At 41.2% G+C, this 18,748-nt stretch overlaps 37 non-coding genes across 37 annotated transcripts; all 37 read left to right on the forward strand.

The window, feature by feature from the left end:
* The first annotated feature begins 171 nt into the window (after nucleotides 1-171).
* On the forward strand, nucleotides 172-290 carry LOC147554560 (5S ribosomal RNA). The gene has a single exon (XR_015235789.1). It is a non-coding gene; the product is annotated as a 5S ribosomal RNA (ribosomal RNA).
* A 391-nt stretch (nucleotides 291-681) lies between these two features.
* Nucleotides 682-800, forward strand: LOC147554561 (5S ribosomal RNA). Its single transcript, XR_015235790.1, has one exon. It is a non-coding gene; the product is annotated as a 5S ribosomal RNA (ribosomal RNA).
* A 391-nt stretch (nucleotides 801-1,191) lies between these two features.
* On the forward strand, nucleotides 1,192-1,310 carry LOC147554562 (5S ribosomal RNA). The gene has a single exon (XR_015235792.1). It is a non-coding gene; the product is annotated as a 5S ribosomal RNA (ribosomal RNA).
* A 391-nt stretch (nucleotides 1,311-1,701) lies between these two features.
* On the forward strand, nucleotides 1,702-1,820 carry LOC147554563 (5S ribosomal RNA). The gene has a single exon (XR_015235793.1). It is a non-coding gene; the product is annotated as a 5S ribosomal RNA (ribosomal RNA).
* A 391-nt stretch (nucleotides 1,821-2,211) lies between these two features.
* Nucleotides 2,212-2,330, forward strand: LOC147554564 (5S ribosomal RNA). Its single transcript, XR_015235794.1, has one exon. It is a non-coding gene; the product is annotated as a 5S ribosomal RNA (ribosomal RNA).
* A 391-nt stretch (nucleotides 2,331-2,721) lies between these two features.
* LOC147554565 (5S ribosomal RNA) lies at nucleotides 2,722-2,840 on the forward strand. The gene has a single exon (XR_015235795.1). It is a non-coding gene; the product is annotated as a 5S ribosomal RNA (ribosomal RNA).
* Nucleotides 2,841-3,231: 391 nt separating this feature from the next.
* On the forward strand, nucleotides 3,232-3,350 carry LOC147554566 (5S ribosomal RNA). The gene has a single exon (XR_015235796.1). It is a non-coding gene; the product is annotated as a 5S ribosomal RNA (ribosomal RNA).
* A 391-nt stretch (nucleotides 3,351-3,741) lies between these two features.
* On the forward strand, nucleotides 3,742-3,860 carry LOC147554567 (5S ribosomal RNA). Its single transcript, XR_015235797.1, has one exon. It is a non-coding gene; the product is annotated as a 5S ribosomal RNA (ribosomal RNA).
* Nucleotides 3,861-4,251: 391 nt separating this feature from the next.
* On the forward strand, nucleotides 4,252-4,370 carry LOC147554568 (5S ribosomal RNA). The gene has a single exon (XR_015235798.1). It is a non-coding gene; the product is annotated as a 5S ribosomal RNA (ribosomal RNA).
* A 391-nt stretch (nucleotides 4,371-4,761) lies between these two features.
* Nucleotides 4,762-4,880, forward strand: LOC147554569 (5S ribosomal RNA). The gene has a single exon (XR_015235799.1). It is a non-coding gene; the product is annotated as a 5S ribosomal RNA (ribosomal RNA).
* Nucleotides 4,881-5,271: 391 nt separating this feature from the next.
* LOC147554570 (5S ribosomal RNA) lies at nucleotides 5,272-5,390 on the forward strand. Its single transcript, XR_015235800.1, has one exon. It is a non-coding gene; the product is annotated as a 5S ribosomal RNA (ribosomal RNA).
* A 391-nt stretch (nucleotides 5,391-5,781) lies between these two features.
* Nucleotides 5,782-5,900, forward strand: LOC147554571 (5S ribosomal RNA). Its single transcript, XR_015235801.1, has one exon. It is a non-coding gene; the product is annotated as a 5S ribosomal RNA (ribosomal RNA).
* Nucleotides 5,901-6,291: 391 nt separating this feature from the next.
* On the forward strand, nucleotides 6,292-6,410 carry LOC147554572 (5S ribosomal RNA). The gene has a single exon (XR_015235803.1). It is a non-coding gene; the product is annotated as a 5S ribosomal RNA (ribosomal RNA).
* A 391-nt stretch (nucleotides 6,411-6,801) lies between these two features.
* LOC147554573 (5S ribosomal RNA) lies at nucleotides 6,802-6,920 on the forward strand. The gene has a single exon (XR_015235804.1). It is a non-coding gene; the product is annotated as a 5S ribosomal RNA (ribosomal RNA).
* A 391-nt stretch (nucleotides 6,921-7,311) lies between these two features.
* On the forward strand, nucleotides 7,312-7,430 carry LOC147554574 (5S ribosomal RNA). The gene has a single exon (XR_015235805.1). It is a non-coding gene; the product is annotated as a 5S ribosomal RNA (ribosomal RNA).
* Nucleotides 7,431-7,821: 391 nt separating this feature from the next.
* On the forward strand, nucleotides 7,822-7,940 carry LOC147554575 (5S ribosomal RNA). The gene has a single exon (XR_015235806.1). It is a non-coding gene; the product is annotated as a 5S ribosomal RNA (ribosomal RNA).
* A 391-nt stretch (nucleotides 7,941-8,331) lies between these two features.
* On the forward strand, nucleotides 8,332-8,450 carry LOC147554576 (5S ribosomal RNA). The gene has a single exon (XR_015235807.1). It is a non-coding gene; the product is annotated as a 5S ribosomal RNA (ribosomal RNA).
* Nucleotides 8,451-8,841: 391 nt separating this feature from the next.
* On the forward strand, nucleotides 8,842-8,960 carry LOC147554577 (5S ribosomal RNA). Its single transcript, XR_015235738.1, has one exon. It is a non-coding gene; the product is annotated as a 5S ribosomal RNA (ribosomal RNA).
* A 391-nt stretch (nucleotides 8,961-9,351) lies between these two features.
* On the forward strand, nucleotides 9,352-9,470 carry LOC147554578 (5S ribosomal RNA). The gene has a single exon (XR_015235739.1). It is a non-coding gene; the product is annotated as a 5S ribosomal RNA (ribosomal RNA).
* A 391-nt stretch (nucleotides 9,471-9,861) lies between these two features.
* LOC147554579 (5S ribosomal RNA) lies at nucleotides 9,862-9,980 on the forward strand. The gene has a single exon (XR_015235740.1). It is a non-coding gene; the product is annotated as a 5S ribosomal RNA (ribosomal RNA).
* Nucleotides 9,981-10,371: 391 nt separating this feature from the next.
* LOC147554580 (5S ribosomal RNA) lies at nucleotides 10,372-10,490 on the forward strand. Its single transcript, XR_015235741.1, has one exon. It is a non-coding gene; the product is annotated as a 5S ribosomal RNA (ribosomal RNA).
* Nucleotides 10,491-10,881: 391 nt separating this feature from the next.
* Nucleotides 10,882-11,000, forward strand: LOC147554581 (5S ribosomal RNA). The gene has a single exon (XR_015235742.1). It is a non-coding gene; the product is annotated as a 5S ribosomal RNA (ribosomal RNA).
* Nucleotides 11,001-11,391: 391 nt separating this feature from the next.
* LOC147554582 (5S ribosomal RNA) lies at nucleotides 11,392-11,510 on the forward strand. The gene has a single exon (XR_015235744.1). It is a non-coding gene; the product is annotated as a 5S ribosomal RNA (ribosomal RNA).
* Nucleotides 11,511-11,901: 391 nt separating this feature from the next.
* On the forward strand, nucleotides 11,902-12,020 carry LOC147554583 (5S ribosomal RNA). The gene has a single exon (XR_015235745.1). It is a non-coding gene; the product is annotated as a 5S ribosomal RNA (ribosomal RNA).
* A 391-nt stretch (nucleotides 12,021-12,411) lies between these two features.
* Nucleotides 12,412-12,530, forward strand: LOC147554584 (5S ribosomal RNA). Its single transcript, XR_015235746.1, has one exon. It is a non-coding gene; the product is annotated as a 5S ribosomal RNA (ribosomal RNA).
* Nucleotides 12,531-12,921: 391 nt separating this feature from the next.
* Nucleotides 12,922-13,040, forward strand: LOC147554585 (5S ribosomal RNA). The gene has a single exon (XR_015235747.1). It is a non-coding gene; the product is annotated as a 5S ribosomal RNA (ribosomal RNA).
* Nucleotides 13,041-13,430: 390 nt separating this feature from the next.
* On the forward strand, nucleotides 13,431-13,549 carry LOC147554586 (5S ribosomal RNA). Its single transcript, XR_015235748.1, has one exon. It is a non-coding gene; the product is annotated as a 5S ribosomal RNA (ribosomal RNA).
* A 392-nt stretch (nucleotides 13,550-13,941) lies between these two features.
* LOC147554587 (5S ribosomal RNA) lies at nucleotides 13,942-14,060 on the forward strand. The gene has a single exon (XR_015235749.1). It is a non-coding gene; the product is annotated as a 5S ribosomal RNA (ribosomal RNA).
* A 391-nt stretch (nucleotides 14,061-14,451) lies between these two features.
* LOC147554588 (5S ribosomal RNA) lies at nucleotides 14,452-14,570 on the forward strand. Its single transcript, XR_015235750.1, has one exon. It is a non-coding gene; the product is annotated as a 5S ribosomal RNA (ribosomal RNA).
* Nucleotides 14,571-14,961: 391 nt separating this feature from the next.
* LOC147554589 (5S ribosomal RNA) lies at nucleotides 14,962-15,080 on the forward strand. The gene has a single exon (XR_015235751.1). It is a non-coding gene; the product is annotated as a 5S ribosomal RNA (ribosomal RNA).
* Nucleotides 15,081-15,471: 391 nt separating this feature from the next.
* Nucleotides 15,472-15,590, forward strand: LOC147554590 (5S ribosomal RNA). Its single transcript, XR_015235752.1, has one exon. It is a non-coding gene; the product is annotated as a 5S ribosomal RNA (ribosomal RNA).
* A 391-nt stretch (nucleotides 15,591-15,981) lies between these two features.
* Nucleotides 15,982-16,100, forward strand: LOC147554591 (5S ribosomal RNA). Its single transcript, XR_015235753.1, has one exon. It is a non-coding gene; the product is annotated as a 5S ribosomal RNA (ribosomal RNA).
* A 391-nt stretch (nucleotides 16,101-16,491) lies between these two features.
* Nucleotides 16,492-16,610, forward strand: LOC147554592 (5S ribosomal RNA). The gene has a single exon (XR_015235755.1). It is a non-coding gene; the product is annotated as a 5S ribosomal RNA (ribosomal RNA).
* A 391-nt stretch (nucleotides 16,611-17,001) lies between these two features.
* LOC147554593 (5S ribosomal RNA) lies at nucleotides 17,002-17,120 on the forward strand. The gene has a single exon (XR_015235756.1). It is a non-coding gene; the product is annotated as a 5S ribosomal RNA (ribosomal RNA).
* A 391-nt stretch (nucleotides 17,121-17,511) lies between these two features.
* On the forward strand, nucleotides 17,512-17,630 carry LOC147554594 (5S ribosomal RNA). Its single transcript, XR_015235757.1, has one exon. It is a non-coding gene; the product is annotated as a 5S ribosomal RNA (ribosomal RNA).
* Nucleotides 17,631-18,021: 391 nt separating this feature from the next.
* Nucleotides 18,022-18,140, forward strand: LOC147554595 (5S ribosomal RNA). The gene has a single exon (XR_015235758.1). It is a non-coding gene; the product is annotated as a 5S ribosomal RNA (ribosomal RNA).
* A 391-nt stretch (nucleotides 18,141-18,531) lies between these two features.
* LOC147554596 (5S ribosomal RNA) lies at nucleotides 18,532-18,650 on the forward strand. The gene has a single exon (XR_015235759.1). It is a non-coding gene; the product is annotated as a 5S ribosomal RNA (ribosomal RNA).
* Nucleotides 18,651-18,748: the final 98 nt, after the last annotated feature.

Consider the following 18,748-nt stretch of genomic DNA (forward strand, 5'->3'; position numbering starts at 1 on the left):
TTAGTTAGCGAATAATAAATGAAAATGCTTAATAACTTGGATCTCCCAAAAGGTCAAACAAACCGGGGAGAAGGAGTGTTTATTCTTACATCGTATCACTACAGAGTGCGTAAAAATGAGAAATAGGAGCCCGCCGATGAGAACAAGTAGTAATCAGTGTGAAATACTAACGGATGCGATCATACCAGCACTAATCCACCGGATCCCATCAGAACTCCGAAGTTAAGCGTGCTTGGGCGAGAGTAGTACTAGGATGGGTGACCTCCTGGGAAGTCCTCGTGTTGCATCCCTTTTTGCTCCTTAATTTTTTTTTCATCGTCCCGTCGGAGAGAGGGGGAAGTAAATAACCTGCCAAAGGCGGGTTAGGACCGTCGGATTTCCTAAAAAATGTTGTTTTCCGCATCATCCGTCCATTTTTCAGAATTTTGTTAAAGTCGAGGAAAATATCGGACCCTTATATTATTTATTTAAGGACTCTAAATTCAATATGGGTAATTTAGGGAAATTCTTTTAGTTAGCGAATAATAAATGAAAATGCTTAATAACTTGGATCTCCCAAAAGGTCAAACAAACCGGGGAGAAGGAGTGTTTATTCTTACATCGTATCACTACAGAGTGCGTAAAAATGAGAAATAGGAGCCCGCCGATGAGAACAAGTAGTAATCAGTGTGAAATACTAACGGATGCGATCATACCAGCACTAATCCACCGGATCCCATCAGAACTCCGAAGTTAAGCGTGCTTGGGCGAGAGTAGTACTAGGATGGGTGACCTCCTGGGAAGTCCTCGTGTTGCATCCCTTTTTGCTCCTTAATTTTTTTTTCATCGTCCCGTCGGAGAGAGGGGGAAGTAAATAACCTGCCAAAGGCGGGTTAGGACCGTCGGATTTCCTAAAAAATGTTGTTTTCCGCATCATCCGTCCATTTTTCAGAATTTTGTTAAAGTCGAGGAAAATATCGGACCCTTATATTATTTATTTAAGGACTCTAAATTCAATATGGGTAATTTAGGGAAATTCTTTTAGTTAGCGAATAATAAATGAAAATGCTTAATAACTTGGATCTCCCAAAAGGTCAAACAAACCGGGGAGAAGGAGTGTTTATTCTTACATCGTATCACTACAGAGTGCGTAAAAATGAGAAATAGGAGCCCGCCGATGAGAACAAGTAGTAATCAGTGTGAAATACTAACGGATGCGATCATACCAGCACTAATCCACCGGATCCCATCAGAACTCCGAAGTTAAGCGTGCTTGGGCGAGAGTAGTACTAGGATGGGTGACCTCCTGGGAAGTCCTCGTGTTGCATCCCTTTTTGCTCCTTAATTTTTTTTTCATCGTCCCGTCGGAGAGAGGGGGAAGTAAATAACCTGCCAAAGGCGGGTTAGGACCGTCGGATTTCCTAAAAAATGTTGTTTTCCGCATCATCCGTCCATTTTTCAGAATTTTGTTAAAGTCGAGGAAAATATCGGACCCTTATATTATTTATTTAAGGACTCTAAATTCAATATGGGTAATTTAGGGAAATTCTTTTAGTTAGCGAATAATAAATGAAAATGCTTAATAACTTGGATCTCCCAAAAGGTCAAACAAACCGGGGAGAAGGAGTGTTTATTCTTACATCGTATCACTACAGAGTGCGTAAAAATGAGAAATAGGAGCCCGCCGATGAGAACAAGTAGTAATCAGTGTGAAATACTAACGGATGCGATCATACCAGCACTAATCCACCGGATCCCATCAGAACTCCGAAGTTAAGCGTGCTTGGGCGAGAGTAGTACTAGGATGGGTGACCTCCTGGGAAGTCCTCGTGTTGCATCCCTTTTTGCTCCTTAATTTTTTTTTCATCGTCCCGTCGGAGAGAGGGGGAAGTAAATAACCTGCCAAAGGCGGGTTAGGACCGTCGGATTTCCTAAAAAATGTTGTTTTCCGCATCATCCGTCCATTTTTCAGAATTTTGTTAAAGTCGAGGAAAATATCGGACCCTTATATTATTTATTTAAGGACTCTAAATTCAATATGGGTAATTTAGGGAAATTCTTTTAGTTAGCGAATAATAAATGAAAATGCTTAATAACTTGGATCTCCCAAAAGGTCAAACAAACCGGGGAGAAGGAGTGTTTATTCTTACATCGTATCACTACAGAGTGCGTAAAAATGAGAAATAGGAGCCCGCCGATGAGAACAAGTAGTAATCAGTGTGAAATACTAACGGATGCGATCATACCAGCACTAATCCACCGGATCCCATCAGAACTCCGAAGTTAAGCGTGCTTGGGCGAGAGTAGTACTAGGATGGGTGACCTCCTGGGAAGTCCTCGTGTTGCATCCCTTTTTGCTCCTTAATTTTTTTTTCATCGTCCCGTCGGAGAGAGGGGGAAGTAAATAACCTGCCAAAGGCGGGTTAGGACCGTCGGATTTCCTAAAAAATGTTGTTTTCCGCATCATCCGTCCATTTTTCAGAATTTTGTTAAAGTCGAGGAAAATATCGGACCCTTATATTATTTATTTAAGGACTCTAAATTCAATATGGGTAATTTAGGGAAATTCTTTTAGTTAGCGAATAATAAATGAAAATGCTTAATAACTTGGATCTCCCAAAAGGTCAAACAAACCGGGGAGAAGGAGTGTTTATTCTTACATCGTATCACTACAGAGTGCGTAAAAATGAGAAATAGGAGCCCGCCGATGAGAACAAGTAGTAATCAGTGTGAAATACTAACGGATGCGATCATACCAGCACTAATCCACCGGATCCCATCAGAACTCCGAAGTTAAGCGTGCTTGGGCGAGAGTAGTACTAGGATGGGTGACCTCCTGGGAAGTCCTCGTGTTGCATCCCTTTTTGCTCCTTAATTTTTTTTTCATCGTCCCGTCGGAGAGAGGGGGAAGTAAATAACCTGCCAAAGGCGGGTTAGGACCGTCGGATTTCCTAAAAAATGTTGTTTTCCGCATCATCCGTCCATTTTTCAGAATTTTGTTAAAGTCGAGGAAAATATCGGACCCTTATATTATTTATTTAAGGACTCTAAATTCAATATGGGTAATTTAGGGAAATTCTTTTAGTTAGCGAATAATAAATGAAAATGCTTAATAACTTGGATCTCCCAAAAGGTCAAACAAACCGGGGAGAAGGAGTGTTTATTCTTACATCGTATCACTACAGAGTGCGTAAAAATGAGAAATAGGAGCCCGCCGATGAGAACAAGTAGTAATCAGTGTGAAATACTAACGGATGCGATCATACCAGCACTAATCCACCGGATCCCATCAGAACTCCGAAGTTAAGCGTGCTTGGGCGAGAGTAGTACTAGGATGGGTGACCTCCTGGGAAGTCCTCGTGTTGCATCCCTTTTTGCTCCTTAATTTTTTTTTCATCGTCCCGTCGGAGAGAGGGGGAAGTAAATAACCTGCCAAAGGCGGGTTAGGACCGTCGGATTTCCTAAAAAATGTTGTTTTCCGCATCATCCGTCCATTTTTCAGAATTTTGTTAAAGTCGAGGAAAATATCGGACCCTTATATTATTTATTTAAGGACTCTAAATTCAATATGGGTAATTTAGGGAAATTCTTTTAGTTAGCGAATAATAAATGAAAATGCTTAATAACTTGGATCTCCCAAAAGGTCAAACAAACCGGGGAGAAGGAGTGTTTATTCTTACATCGTATCACTACAGAGTGCGTAAAAATGAGAAATAGGAGCCCGCCGATGAGAACAAGTAGTAATCAGTGTGAAATACTAACGGATGCGATCATACCAGCACTAATCCACCGGATCCCATCAGAACTCCGAAGTTAAGCGTGCTTGGGCGAGAGTAGTACTAGGATGGGTGACCTCCTGGGAAGTCCTCGTGTTGCATCCCTTTTTGCTCCTTAATTTTTTTTTCATCGTCCCGTCGGAGAGAGGGGGAAGTAAATAACCTGCCAAAGGCGGGTTAGGACCGTCGGATTTCCTAAAAAATGTTGTTTTCCGCATCATCCGTCCATTTTTCAGAATTTTGTTAAAGTCGAGGAAAATATCGGACCCTTATATTATTTATTTAAGGACTCTAAATTCAATATGGGTAATTTAGGGAAATTCTTTTAGTTAGCGAATAATAAATGAAAATGCTTAATAACTTGGATCTCCCAAAAGGTCAAACAAACCGGGGATAAGGAGTGTTTATTCTTACATCGTATCACTACAGAGTGCGTAAAAATGAGAAATAGGAGCCCGCCGATGAGAACAAGTAGTAATCAGTGTGAAATACTAACGGATGCGATCATACCAGCACTAATCCACCGGATCCCATCAGAACTCCGAAGTTAAGCGTGCTTGGGCGAGAGTAGTACTAGGATGGGTGACCTCCTGGGAAGTCCTCGTGTTGCATCCCTTTTTGCTCCTTAATTTTTTTTTCATCGTCCCGTCGGAGAGAGGGGGAAGTAAATAACCTGCCAAAGGCGGGTTAGGACCGTCGGATTTCCTAAAAAATGTTGTTTTCCGCATCATCCGTCCATTTTTCAGAATTTTGTTAAAGTCGAGGAAAATATCGGACCCTTATATTATTTATTTAAGGACTCTAAATTCAATATGGGTAATTTAGGGAAATTCTTTTAGTTAGCGAATAATAAATGAAAATGCTTAATAACTTGGATCTCCCAAAAGGTCAAACAAACCGGGGAGAAGGAGTGTTTATTCTTACATCGTATCACTACAGAGTGCGTAAAAATGAGAAATAGGAGCCCGCCGATGAGAACAAGTAGTAATCAGTGTGAAATACTAACGGATGCGATCATACCAGCACTAATCCACCGGATCCCATCAGAACTCCGAAGTTAAGCGTGCTTGGGCGAGAGTAGTACTAGGATGGGTGACCTCCTGGGAAGTCCTCGTGTTGCATCCCTTTTTGCTCCTTAATTTTTTTTTCATCGTCCCGTCGGAGAGAGGGGGAAGTAAATAACCTGCCAAAGGCGGGTTAGGACCGTCGGATTTCCTAAAAAATGTTGTTTTCCGCATCATCCGTCCATTTTTCAGAATTTTGTTAAAGTCGAGGAAAATATCGGACCCTTATATTATTTATTTAAGGACTCTAAATTCAATATGGGTAATTTAGGGAAATTCTTTTAGTTAGCGAATAATAAATGAAAATGCTTAATAACTTGGATCTCCCAAAAGGTCAAACAAACCGGGGAGAAGGAGTGTTTATTCTTACATCGTATCACTACAGAGTGCGTAAAAATGAGAAATAGGAGCCCGCCGATGAGAACAAGTAGTAATCAGTGTGAAATACTAACGGATGCGATCATACCAGCACTAATCCACCGGATCCCATCAGAACTCCGAAGTTAAGCGTGCTTGGGCGAGAGTAGTACTAGGATGGGTGACCTCCTGGGAAGTCCTCGTGTTGCATCCCTTTTTGCTCCTTAATTTTTTTTTCATCGTCCCGTCGGAGAGAGGGGGAAGTAAATAACCTGCCAAAGGCGGGTTAGGACCGTCGGATTTCCTAAAAAATGTTGTTTTCCGCATCATCCGTCCATTTTTCAGAATTTTGTTAAAGTCGAGGAAAATATCGGACCCTTATATTATTTATTTAAGGACTCTAAATTCAATATGGGTAATTTAGGGAAATTCTTTTAGTTAGCGAATAATAAATGAAAATGCTTAATAACTTGGATCTCCCAAAAGGTCAAACAAACCGGGGAGAAGGAGTGTTTATTCTTACATCGTATCACTACAGAGTGCGTAAAAATGAGAAATAGGAGCCCGCCGATGAGAACAAGTAGTAATCAGTGTGAAATACTAACGGATGCGATCATACCAGCACTAATCCACCGGATCCCATCAGAACTCCGAAGTTAAGCGTGCTTGGGCGAGAGTAGTACTAGGATGGGTGACCTCCTGGGAAGTCCTCGTGTTGCATCCCTTTTTGCTCCTTAATTTTTTTTTCATCGTCCCGTCGGAGAGAGGGGGAAGTAAATAACCTGCCAAAGGCGGGTTAGGACCGTCGGATTTCCTAAAAAATGTTGTTTTCCGCATCATCCGTCCATTTTTCAGAATTTTGTTAAAGTCGAGGAAAATATCGGACCCTTATATTATTTATTTAAGGACTCTAAATTCAATATGGGTAATTTAGGGAAATTCTTTTAGTTAGCGAATAATAAATGAAAATGCTTAATAACTTGGATCTCCCAAAAGGTCAAACAAACCGGGGAGAAGGAGTGTTTATTCTTACATCGTATCACTACAGAGTGCGTAAAAATGAGAAATAGGAGCCCGCCGATGAGAACAAGTAGTAATCAGTGTGAAATACTAACGGATGCGATCATACCAGCACTAATCCACCGGATCCCATCAGAACTCCGAAGTTAAGCGTGCTTGGGCGAGAGTAGTACTAGGATGGGTGACCTCCTGGGAAGTCCTCGTGTTGCATCCCTTTTTGCTCCTTAATTTTTTTTTCATCGTCCCGTCGGAGAGAGGGGGAAGTAAATAACCTGCCAAAGGCGGGTTAGGACCGTCGGATTTCCTAAAAAATGTTGTTTTCCGCATCATCCGTCCATTTTTCAGAATTTTGTTAAAGTCGAGGAAAATATCGGACCCTTATATTATTTATTTAAGGACTCTAAATTCAATATGGGTAATTTAGGGAAATTCTTTTAGTTAGCGAATAATAAATGAAAATGCTTAATAACTTGGATCTCCCAAAAGGTCAAACAAACCGGGGAGAAGGAGTGTTTATTCTTACATCGTATCACTACAGAGTGCGTAAAAATGAGAAATAGGAGCCCGCCGATGAGAACAAGTAGTAATCAGTGTGAAATACTAACGGATGCGATCATACCAGCACTAATCCACCGGATCCCATCAGAACTCCGAAGTTAAGCGTGCTTGGGCGAGAGTAGTACTAGGATGGGTGACCTCCTGGGAAGTCCTCGTGTTGCATCCCTTTTTGCTCCTTAATTTTTTTTTCATCGTCCCGTCGGAGAGAGGGGGAAGTAAATAACCTGCCAAAGGCGGGTTAGGACCGTCGGATTTCCTAAAAAATGTTGTTTTCCGCATCATCCGTCCATTTTTCAGAATTTTGTTAAAGTCGAGGAAAATATCGGACCCTTATATTATTTATTTAAGGACTCTAAATTCAATATGGGTAATTTAGGGAAATTCTTTTAGTTAGCGAATAATAAATGAAAATGCTTAATAACTTGGATCTCCCAAAAGGTCAAACAAACCGGGGAGAAGGAGTGTTTATTCTTACATCGTATCACTACAGAGTGCGTAAAAATGAGAAATAGGAGCCCGCCGATGAGAACAAGTAGTAATCAGTGTGAAATACTAACGGATGCGATCATACCAGCACTAATCCACCGGATCCCATCAGAACTCCGAAGTTAAGCGTGCTTGGGCGAGAGTAGTACTAGGATGGGTGACCTCCTGGGAAGTCCTCGTGTTGCATCCCTTTTTGCTCCTTAATTTTTTTTTCATCGTCCCGTCGGAGAGAGGGGGAAGTAAATAACCTGCCAAAGGCGGGTTAGGACCGTCGGATTTCCTAAAAAATGTTGTTTTCCGCATCATCCGTCCATTTTTCAGAATTTTGTTAAAGTCGAGGAAAATATCGGACCCTTATATTATTTATTTAAGGACTCTAAATTCAATATGGGTAATTTAGGGAAATTCTTTTAGTTAGCGAATAATAAATGAAAATGCTTAATAACTTGGATCTCCCAAAAGGTCAAACAAACCGGGGAGAAGGAGTGTTTATTCTTACATCGTATCACTACAGAGTGCGTAAAAATGAGAAATAGGAGCCCGCCGATGAGAACAAGTAGTAATCAGTGTGAAATACTAACGGATGCGATCATACCAGCACTAATCCACCGGATCCCATCAGAACTCCGAAGTTAAGCGTGCTTGGGCGAGAGTAGTACTAGGATGGGTGACCTCCTGGGAAGTCCTCGTGTTGCATCCCTTTTTGCTCCTTAATTTTTTTTTCATCGTCCCGTCGGAGAGAGGGGGAAGTAAATAACCTGCCAAAGGCGGGTTAGGACCGTCGGATTTCCTAAAAAATGTTGTTTTCCGCATCATCCGTCCATTTTTCAGAATTTTGTTAAAGTCGAGGAAAATATCGGACCCTTATATTATTTATTTAAGGACTCTAAATTCAATATGGGTAATTTAGGGAAATTCTTTTAGTTAGCGAATAATAAATGAAAATGCTTAATAACTTGGATCTCCCAAAAGGTCAAACAAACCGGGGAGAAGGAGTGTTTATTCTTACATCGTATCACTACAGAGTGCGTAAAAATGAGAAATAGGAGCCCGCCGATGAGAACAAGTAGTAATCAGTGTGAAATACTAACGGATGCGATCATACCAGCACTAATCCACCGGATCCCATCAGAACTCCGAAGTTAAGCGTGCTTGGGCGAGAGTAGTACTAGGATGGGTGACCTCCTGGGAAGTCCTCGTGTTGCATCCCTTTTTGCTCCTTAATTTTTTTTTCATCGTCCCGTCGGAGAGAGGGGGAAGTAAATAACCTGCCAAAGGCGGGTTAGGACCGTCGGATTTCCTAAAAAATGTTGTTTTCCGCATCATCCGTCCATTTTTCAGAATTTTGTTAAAGTCGAGGAAAATATCGGACCCTTATATTATTTATTTAAGGACTCTAAATTCAATATGGGTAATTTAGGGAAATTCTTTTAGTTAGCGAATAATAAATGAAAATGCTTAATAACTTGGATCTCCCAAAAGGTCAAACAAACCGGGGAGAAGGAGTGTTTATTCTTACATCGTATCACTACAGAGTGCGTAAAAATGAGAAATAGGAGCCCGCCGATGAGAACAAGTAGTAATCAGTGTGAAATACTAACGGATGCGATCATACCAGCACTAATCCACCGGATCCCATCAGAACTCCGAAGTTAAGCGTGCTTGGGCGAGAGTAGTACTAGGATGGGTGACCTCCTGGGAAGTCCTCGTGTTGCATCCCTTTTTGCTCCTTAATTTTTTTTTCATCGTCCCGTCGGAGAGAGGGGGAAGTAAATAACCTGCCAAAGGCGGGTTAGGACCGTCGGATTTCCTAAAAAATGTTGTTTTCCGCATCATCCGTCCATTTTTCAGAATTTTGTTAAAGTCGAGGAAAATATCGGACCCTTATATTATTTATTTAAGGACTCTAAATTCAATATGGGTAATTTAGGGAAATTCTTTTAGTTAGCGAATAATAAATGAAAATGCTTAATAACTTGGATCTCCCAAAAGGTCAAACAAACCGGGGAGAAGGAGTGTTTATTCTTACATCGTATCACTACAGAGTGCGTAAAAATGAGAAATAGGAGCCCGCCGATGAGAACAAGTAGTAATCAGTGTGAAATACTAACGGATGCGATCATACCAGCACTAATCCACCGGATCCCATCAGAACTCCGAAGTTAAGCGTGCTTGGGCGAGAGTAGTACTAGGATGGGTGACCTCCTGGGAAGTCCTCGTGTTGCATCCCTTTTTGCTCCTTAATTTTTTTTTCATCGTCCCGTCGGAGAGAGGGGGAAGTAAATAACCTGCCAAAGGCGGGTTAGGACCGTCGGATTTCCTAAAAAATGTTGTTTTCCGCATCATCCGTCCATTTTTCAGAATTTTGTTAAAGTCGAGGAAAATATCGGACCCTTATATTATTTATTTAAGGACTCTAAATTCAATATGGGTAATTTAGGGAAATTCTTTTAGTTAGCGAATAATAAATGAAAATGCTTAATAACTTGGATCTCCCAAAAGGTCAAACAAACCGGGGAGAAGGAGTGTTTATTCTTACATCGTATCACTACAGAGTGCGTAAAAATGAGAAATAGGAGCCCGCCGATGAGAACAAGTAGTAATCAGTGTGAAATACTAACGGATGCGATCATACCAGCACTAATCCACCGGATCCCATCAGAACTCCGAAGTTAAGCGTGCTTGGGCGAGAGTAGTACTAGGATGGGTGACCTCCTGGGAAGTCCTCGTGTTGCATCCCTTTTTGCTCCTTAATTTTTTTTTCATCGTCCCGTCGGAGAGAGGGGGAAGTAAATAACCTGCCAAAGGCGGGTTAGGACCGTCGGATTTCCTAAAAAATGTTGTTTTCCGCATCATCCGTCCATTTTTCAGAATTTTGTTAAAGTCGAGGAAAATATCGGACCCTTATATTATTTATTTAAGGACTCTAAATTCAATATGGGTAATTTAGGGAAATTCTTTTAGTTAGCGAATAATAAATGAAAATGCTTAATAACTTGGATCTCCCAAAAGGTCAAACAAACCGGGGAGAAGGAGTGTTTATTCTTACATCGTATCACTACAGAGTGCGTAAAAATGAGAAATAGGAGCCCGCCGATGAGAACAAGTAGTAATCAGTGTGAAATACTAACGGATGCGATCATACCAGCACTAATCCACCGGATCCCATCAGAACTCCGAAGTTAAGCGTGCTTGGGCGAGAGTAGTACTAGGATGGGTGACCTCCTGGGAAGTCCTCGTGTTGCATCCCTTTTTGCTCCTTAATTTTTTTTTCATCGTCCCGTCGGAGAGAGGGGGAAGTAAATAACCTGCCAAAGGCGGGTTAGGACCGTCGGATTTCCTAAAAAATGTTGTTTTCCGCATCATCCGTCCATTTTTCAGAATTTTGTTAAAGTCGAGGAAAATATCGGACCCTTATATTATTTATTTAAGGACTCTAAATTCAATATGGGTAATTTAGGGAAATTCTTTTAGTTAGCGAATAATAAATGAAAATGCTTAATAACTTGGATCTCCCAAAAGGTCAAACAAACCGGGGAGAAGGAGTGTTTATTCTTACATCGTATCACTACAGAGTGCGTAAAAATGAGAAATAGGAGCCCGCCGATGAGAACAAGTAGTAATCAGTGTGAAATACTAACGGATGCGATCATACCAGCACTAATCCACCGGATCCCATCAGAACTCCGAAGTTAAGCGTGCTTGGGCGAGAGTAGTACTAGGATGGGTGACCTCCTGGGAAGTCCTCGTGTTGCATCCCTTTTTGCTCCTTAATTTTTTTTTCATCGTCCCGTCGGAGAGAGGGGGAAGTAAATAACCTGCCAAAGGCGGGTTAGGACCGTCGGATTTCCTAAAAAATGTTGTTTTCCGCATCATCCGTCCATTTTTCAGAATTTTGTTAAAGTCGAGGAAAATATCGGACCCTTATATTATTTATTTAAGGACTCTAAATTCAATATGGGTAATTTAGGGAAATTCTTTTAGTTAGCGAATAATAAATGAAAATGCTTAATAACTTGGATCTCCCAAAAGGTCAAACAAACCGGGGAGAAGGAGTGTTTATTCTTACATCGTATCACTACAGAGTGCGTAAAAATGAGAAATAGGAGCCCGCCGATGAGAACAAGTAGTAATCAGTGTGAAATACTAACGGATGCGATCATACCAGCACTAATCCACCGGATCCCATCAGAACTCCGAAGTTAAGCGTGCTTGGGCGAGAGTAGTACTAGGATGGGTGACCTCCTGGGAAGTCCTCGTGTTGCATCCCTTTTTGCTCCTTAATTTTTTTTTCATCGTCCCGTCGGAGAGAGGGGGAAGTAAATAACCTGCCAAAGGCGGGTTAGGACCGTCGGATTTCCTAAAAAATGTTGTTTTCCGCATCATCCGTCCATTTTTCAGAATTTTGTTAAAGTCGAGGAAAATATCGGACCCTTATATTATTTATTTAAGGACTCTAAATTCAATATGGGTAATTTAGGGAAATTCTTTTAGTTAGCGAATAATAAATGAAAATGCTTAATAACTTGGATCTCCCAAAAGGTCAAACAAACCGGGGAGAAGGAGTGTTTATTCTTACATCGTATCACTACAGAGTGCGTAAAAATGAGAAATAGGAGCCCGCCGATGAGAACAAGTAGTAATCAGTGTGAAATACTAACGGATGCGATCATACCAGCACTAATCCACCGGATCCCATCAGAACTCCGAAGTTAAGCGTGCTTGGGCGAGAGTAGTACTAGGATGGGTGACCTCCTGGGAAGTCCTCGTGTTGCATCCCTTTTTGCTCCTTAATTTTTTTTTCATCGTCCCGTCGGAGAGAGGGGGAAGTAAATAACCTGCCAAAGGCGGGTTAGGACCGTCGGATTTCCTAAAAAATGTTGTTTTCCGCATCATCCGTCCATTTTTCAGAATTTTGTTAAAGTCGAGGAAAATATCGGACCCTTATATTATTTATTTAAGGACTCTAAATTCAATATGGGTAATTTAGGGAAATTCTTTTAGTTAGCGAATAATAAATGAAAATGCTTAATAACTTGGATCTCCCAAAAGGTCAAACAAACCGGGGAGAAGGAGTGTTTATTCTTACATCGTATCACTACAGAGTGCGTAAAAATGAGAAATAGGAGCCCGCCGATGAGAACAAGTAGTAATCAGTGTGAAATACTAACGGATGCGATCATACCAGCACTAATCCACCGGATCCCATCAGAACTCCGAAGTTAAGCGTGCTTGGGCGAGAGTAGTACTAGGATGGGTGACCTCCTGGGAAGTCCTCGTGTTGCATCCCTTTTTGCTCCTTAATTTTTTTTTCATCGTCCCGTCGGAGAGAGGGGGAAGTAAATAACCTGCCAAAGGCGGGTTAGGACCGTCGGATTTCCTAAAAAATGTTGTTTTCCGCATCATCCGTCCATTTTTCAGAATTTTGTTAAAGTCGAGGAAAATATCGGACCCTTATATTATTTATTTAAGGACTCTAAATTCAATATGGGTAATTTAGGGAAATTCTTTTAGTTAGCGAATAATAAATGAAAATGCTTAATAACTTGGATCTCCCAAAAGGTCAAACAAACCGGGGAGAAGGAGTGTTTATTCTTACATCGTATCACTACAGAGTGCGTAAAAATGAGAAATAGGAGCCCGCCGATGAGAACAAGTAGTAATCAGTGTGAAATACTAACGGATGCGATCATACCAGCACTAATCCACCGGATCCCATCAGAACTCCGAAGTTAAGCGTGCTTGGGCGAGAGTAGTACTAGGATGGGTGACCTCCTGGGAAGTCCTCGTGTTGCATCCCTTTTTGCTCCTTAATTTTTTTTCATCGTCCCGTCGGAGAGAGGGGGAAGTAAATAACCTGCCAAAGGCGGGTTAGGACCGTCGGATTTCCTAAAAAATGTTGTTTTCCGCATCATCCGTCCATTTTTCAGAATTTTGTTAAAGTCGAGGAAAATATCGGACCCTTATATTATTTATTTAAGGACTCTAAATTCAATATGGGTAATTTAGGGAAATTCTTTTAGTTAGCGAATAATAAATGAAAATGCTTAATAACTTGGATCTCCCAAAAGGTCAAACAAACCGGGGAGAAGGAGTGTTTATTCTTACATCGTATCACTACAGAGTGCGTAAAAATGAGAAATAGGAGCCCGCCGATGAGAACAAGTAGTAATCAGTGTGAAATACTAACGGATGCGATCATACCAGCACTAATCCACCGGATCCCATCAGAACTCCGAAGTTAAGCGTGCTTGGGCGAGAGTAGTACTAGGATGGGTGACCTCCTGGGAAGTCCTCGTGTTGCATCCCTTTTTGCTCCTTAATTTTTTTTTCATCGTCCCGTCGGAGAGAGGGGGAAGTAAATAACCTGCCAAAGGCGGGTTAGGACCGTCGGATTTCCTAAAAAATGTTGTTTTCCGCATCATCCGTCCATTTTTCAGAATTTTGTTAAAGTCGAGGAAAATATCGGACCCTTATATTATTTATTTAAGGACTCTAAATTCAATATGGGTAATTTAGGGAAATTCTTTTAGTTAGCGAATAATAAATGAAAATGCTTAATAACTTGGATCTCCCAAAAGGTCAAACAAACCGGGGAGAAGGAGTGTTTATTCTTACATCGTATCACTACAGAGTGCGTAAAAATGAGAAATAGGAGCCCGCCGATTGAGAACAAGTAGTAATCAGTGTGAAATACTAACGGATGCGATCATACCAGCACTAATCCACCGGATCCCATCAGAACTCCGAAGTTAAGCGTGCTTGGGCGAGAGTAGTACTAGGATGGGTGACCTCCTGGGAAGTCCTCGTGTTGCATCCCTTTTTGCTCCTTAATTTTTTTTTCATCGTCCCGTCGGAGAGAGGGGGAAGTAAATAACCTGCCAAAGGCGGGTTAGGACCGTCGGATTTCCTAAAAAATGTTGTTTTCCGCATCATCCGTCCATTTTTCAGAATTTTGTTAAAGTCGAGGAAAATATCGGACCCTTATATTATTTATTTAAGGACTCTAAATTCAATATGGGTAATTTAGGGAAATTCTTTTAGTTAGCGAATAATAAATGAAAATGCTTAATAACTTGGATCTCCCAAAAGGTCAAACAAACCGGGGAGAAGGAGTGTTTATTCTTACATCGTATCACTACAGAGTGCGTAAAAATGAGAAATAGGAGCCCGCCGATGAGAACAAGTAGTAATCAGTGTGAAATACTAACGGATGCGATCATACCAGCACTAATCCACCGGATCCCATCAGAACTCCGAAGTTAAGCGTGCTTGGGCGAGAGTAGTACTAGGATGGGTGACCTCCTGGGAAGTCCTCGTGTTGCATCCCTTTTTGCTCCTTAATTTTTTTTTCATCGTCCCGTCGGAGAGAGGGGGAAGTAAATAACCTGCCAAAGGCGGGTTAGGACCGTCGGATTTCCTAAAAAATGTTGTTTTCCGCATCATCCGTCCATTTTTCAGAATTTTGTTAAAGTCGAGGAAAATATCGGACCCTTATATTATTTATTTAAGGACTCTAAATTCAATATGGGTAATTTAGGGAAATTCTTTTAGTTAGCGAATAATAAATGAAAATGCTTAATAACTTGGATCTCCCAAAAGGTCAAACAAACCGGGGAGAAGGAGTGTTTATTCTTACATCGTATCACTACAGAGTGCGTAAAAATGAGAAATAGGAGCCCGCCGATGAGAACAAGTAGTAATCAGTGTGAAATACTAACGGATGCGATCATACCAGCACTAATCCACCGGATCCCATCAGAACTCCGAAGTTAAGCGTGCTTGGGCGAGAGTAGTACTAGGATGGGTGACCTCCTGGGAAGTCCTCGTGTTGCATCCCTTTTTGCTCCTTAATTTTTTTTTCATCGTCCCGTCGGAGAGAGGGGGAAGTAAATAACCTGCCAAAGGCGGGTTAGGACCGTCGGATTTCCTAAAAAATGTTGTTTTCCGCATCATCCGTCCATTTTTCAGAATTTTGTTAAAGTCGAGGAAAATATCGGACCCTTATATTATTTATTTAAGGACTCTAAATTCAATATGGGTAATTTAGGGAAATTCTTTTAGTTAGCGAATAATAAATGAAAATGCTTAATAACTTGGATCTCCCAAAAGGTCAAACAAACCGGGGAGAAGGAGTGTTTATTCTTACATCGTATCACTACAGAGTGCGTAAAAATGAGAAATAGGAGCCCGCCGATGAGAACAAGTAGTAATCAGTGTGAAATACTAACGGATGCGATCATACCAGCACTAATCCACCGGATCCCATCAGAACTCCGAAGTTAAGCGTGCTTGGGCGAGAGTAGTACTAGGATGGGTGACCTCCTGGGAAGTCCTCGTGTTGCATCCCTTTTTGCTCCTTAATTTTTTTTTCATCGTCCCGTCGGAGAGAGGGGGAAGTAAATAACCTGCCAAAGGCGGGTTAGGACCGTCGGATTTCCTAAAAAATGTTGTTTTCCGCATCATCCGTCCATTTTTCAGAATTTTGTTAAAGTCGAGGAAAATATCGGACCCTTATATTATTTATTTAAGGACTCTAAATTCAATATGGGTAATTTAGGGAAATTCTTTTAGTTAGCGAATAATAAATGAAAATGCTTAATAACTTGGATCTCCCAAAAGGTCAAACAAACCGGGGAGAAGGAGTGTTTATTCTTACATCGTATCACTACAGAGTGCGTAAAAATGAGAAATAGGAGCCCGCCGATGAGAACAAGTAGTAATCAGTGTGAAATACTAACGGATGCGATCATACCAGCACTAATCCACCGGATCCCATCAGAACTCCGAAGTTAAGCGTGCTTGGGCGAGAGTAGTACTAGGATGGGTGACCTCCTGGGAAGTCCTCGTGTTGCATCCCTTTTTGCTCCTTAATTTTTTTTTCATCGTCCCGTCGGAGAGAGGGGGAAGTAAATAACCTGCCAAAGGCGGGTTAGGACCGTCGGATTTCCTAAAAAATGTTGTTTTCCGCATCATCCGTCCATTTTTCAGAATTTTGTTAAAGTCGAGGAAAATATCGGACCCTTATATTATTTATTTAAGGACTCTAAATTCAATATGGGTAATTTAGGGAAATTCTTTTAGTTAGCGAATAATAAATGAAAATGCTTAATAACTTGGATCTCCCAAAAGGTCAAACAAACCGGGGAGAAGGAGTGTTTATTCTTACATCGTATCACTACAGAGTGCGTAAAAATGAGAAATAGGAGCCCGCCGATGAGAACAAGTAGTAATCAGTGTGAAATACTAACGGATGCGATCATACCAGCACTAATCCACCGGATCCCATCAGAACTCCGAAGTTAAGCGTGCTTGGGCGAGAGTAGTACTAGGATGGGTGACCTCCTGGGAAGTCCTCGTGTTGCATCCCTTTTTGCTCCTTAATTTTTTTTTCATCGTCCCGTCGGAGAGAGGGGGAAGTAAATAACCTGCCAAAGGCGGGTTAGGACCGTCGGATTTCCTAAAAAATGTTGTTTTCCGCATCATCCGTCCATTTTTCAGAATTTTGTTAAAGTCGAGGAAAATATCGGACCCTTATATTATTTATTTAAGGACTCTAAATTCAATATGGGTAATTTAGGGAAATTCTTTTAGTTAGCGAATAATAAATGAAAATGCTTAATAACTTGGATCTCCCAAAAGGTCAAACAAACCGGGGAGAAGGAGTGTTTATTCTTACATCGTATCACTACAGAGTGCGTAAAAATGAGAAATAGGAGCCCGCCGATGAGAACAAGTAGTAATCAGTGTGAAATACTAACGGATGCGATCATACCAGCACTAATCCACCGGATCCCATCAGAACTCCGAAGTTAAGCGTGCTTGGGCGAGAGTAGTACTAGGATGGGTGACCTCCTGGGAAGTCCTCGTGTTGCATCCCTTTTTGCTCCTTAATTTTTTTTTCATCGTCCCGTCGGAGAGAGGGGGAAGTAAATAACCTGCCAAAGGCGGGTTAGGACCGTCGGATTTCCTAAAAAATGTTGTTTTCCGCATCATCCGTCCATTTTTCAGAATTTTGTTAAAGTCGAGGAAAATATCGGACCCTTATATTATTTATTTAAGGACTCTAAATTCAATATGGGTAATTTAGGGAAATTCTTTTAGTTAGCGAATAATAAATGAAAATGCTTAATAACTTGGATCTCCCAAAAGGTCAAACAAACCGGGGAGAAGGAGTGTTTATTCTTACATCGTATCACTACAGAGTGCGTAAAAATGAGAAATAGGAGCCCGCCGATGAGAACAAGTAGTAATCAGTGTGAAATACTAACGGATGCGATCATACCAGCACTAATCCACCGGATCCCATCAGAACTCCGAAGTTAAGCGTGCTTGGGCGAGAGTAGTACTAGGATGGGTGACCTCCTGGGAAGTCCTCGTGTTGCATCCCTTTTTGCTCCTTAATTTTTTTTTCATCGTCCCGTCGGAGAGAGGGGGAAGTAAATAACCTGCCAAAGGCGGGTTAGGACCGTCGGATTTCCTAAAAAATGTTGTTTTCCGCATCATCCGTCCATTTTTCAGAATTTTGTTAAAGTCGAGGAAAATATCGGACCCTTATATTATTTATTTAAGGACTCTAAATTCAATATGGGTAATTTAGGGAAATTCTTTTAGTTAGCGAATAATAAATGAAAATGCTTAATAACTTGGATCTCCCAAAAGGTCAAACAAACCGGGGAGAAGGAGTGTTTATTCTTACATCGTATCACTACAGAGTGCGTAAAAATGAGAAATAGGAGCCCGCCGATGAGAACAAGTAGTAATCAGTGTGAAATACTAACGGATGCGATCATACCAGCACTAATCCACCGGATCCCATCAGAACTCCGAAGTTAAGCGTGCTTGGGCGAGAGTAGTACTAGGATGGGTGACCTCCTGGGAAGTCCTCGTGTTGCATCCCTTTTTGCTCCTTAATTTTTTTTTCATCGTCCCGTCGGAGAGAGGGGGAAGTAAATAACCTGCCAAAGGCGGGTTAGGACCGTCGGATTTCCTAAAAAATGTTGTTTTCCGCATCATCCGTCCATTTTTCAGAATTTTGTTAAAGTCGAGGAAAATATCGGACCCTTATATTATTTATTTAAGGACTCTAAATTCAATATGGGTAATTTAGGGAAATTCTTTTAGTTAGCGAATAATAAATGAAAATGCTTAATAACTTGGATCTCCCAAAAGGTCAAACAAACCGGGGAGAAGGAGTGTTTATTCTTACATCGTATCACTACAGAGTGCGTAAAAATGAGAAATAGGAGCCCGCCGATGAGAACAAGTAGTAATCAGTGTGAAATACTAACGGATGCGATCATACCAGCACTAATCCACCGGATCCCATCAGAACTCCGAAGTTAAGCGTGCTTGGGCGAGAGTAGTACTAGGATGGGTGACCTCCTGGGAAGTCCTCGTGTTGCATCCCTTTTTGCTCCTTAATTTTTTTTTCATCGTCCCGTCGGAGAGAGGGGGAAGTAAATAACCTGCCAAAGGCGGGTTAGGACCGTCGGATTTCCTAAAAAA

Source organism: Eschscholzia californica, unplaced genomic scaffold, assembly GCF_041429995.1.
Source record: "Eschscholzia californica isolate CP2 unplaced genomic scaffold, dmEscCali1.0.p SCAF_216, whole genome shotgun sequence".
NCBI classification, from domain to species: Eukaryota; Viridiplantae; Streptophyta; class Magnoliopsida; order Ranunculales; family Papaveraceae; genus Eschscholzia; species Eschscholzia californica.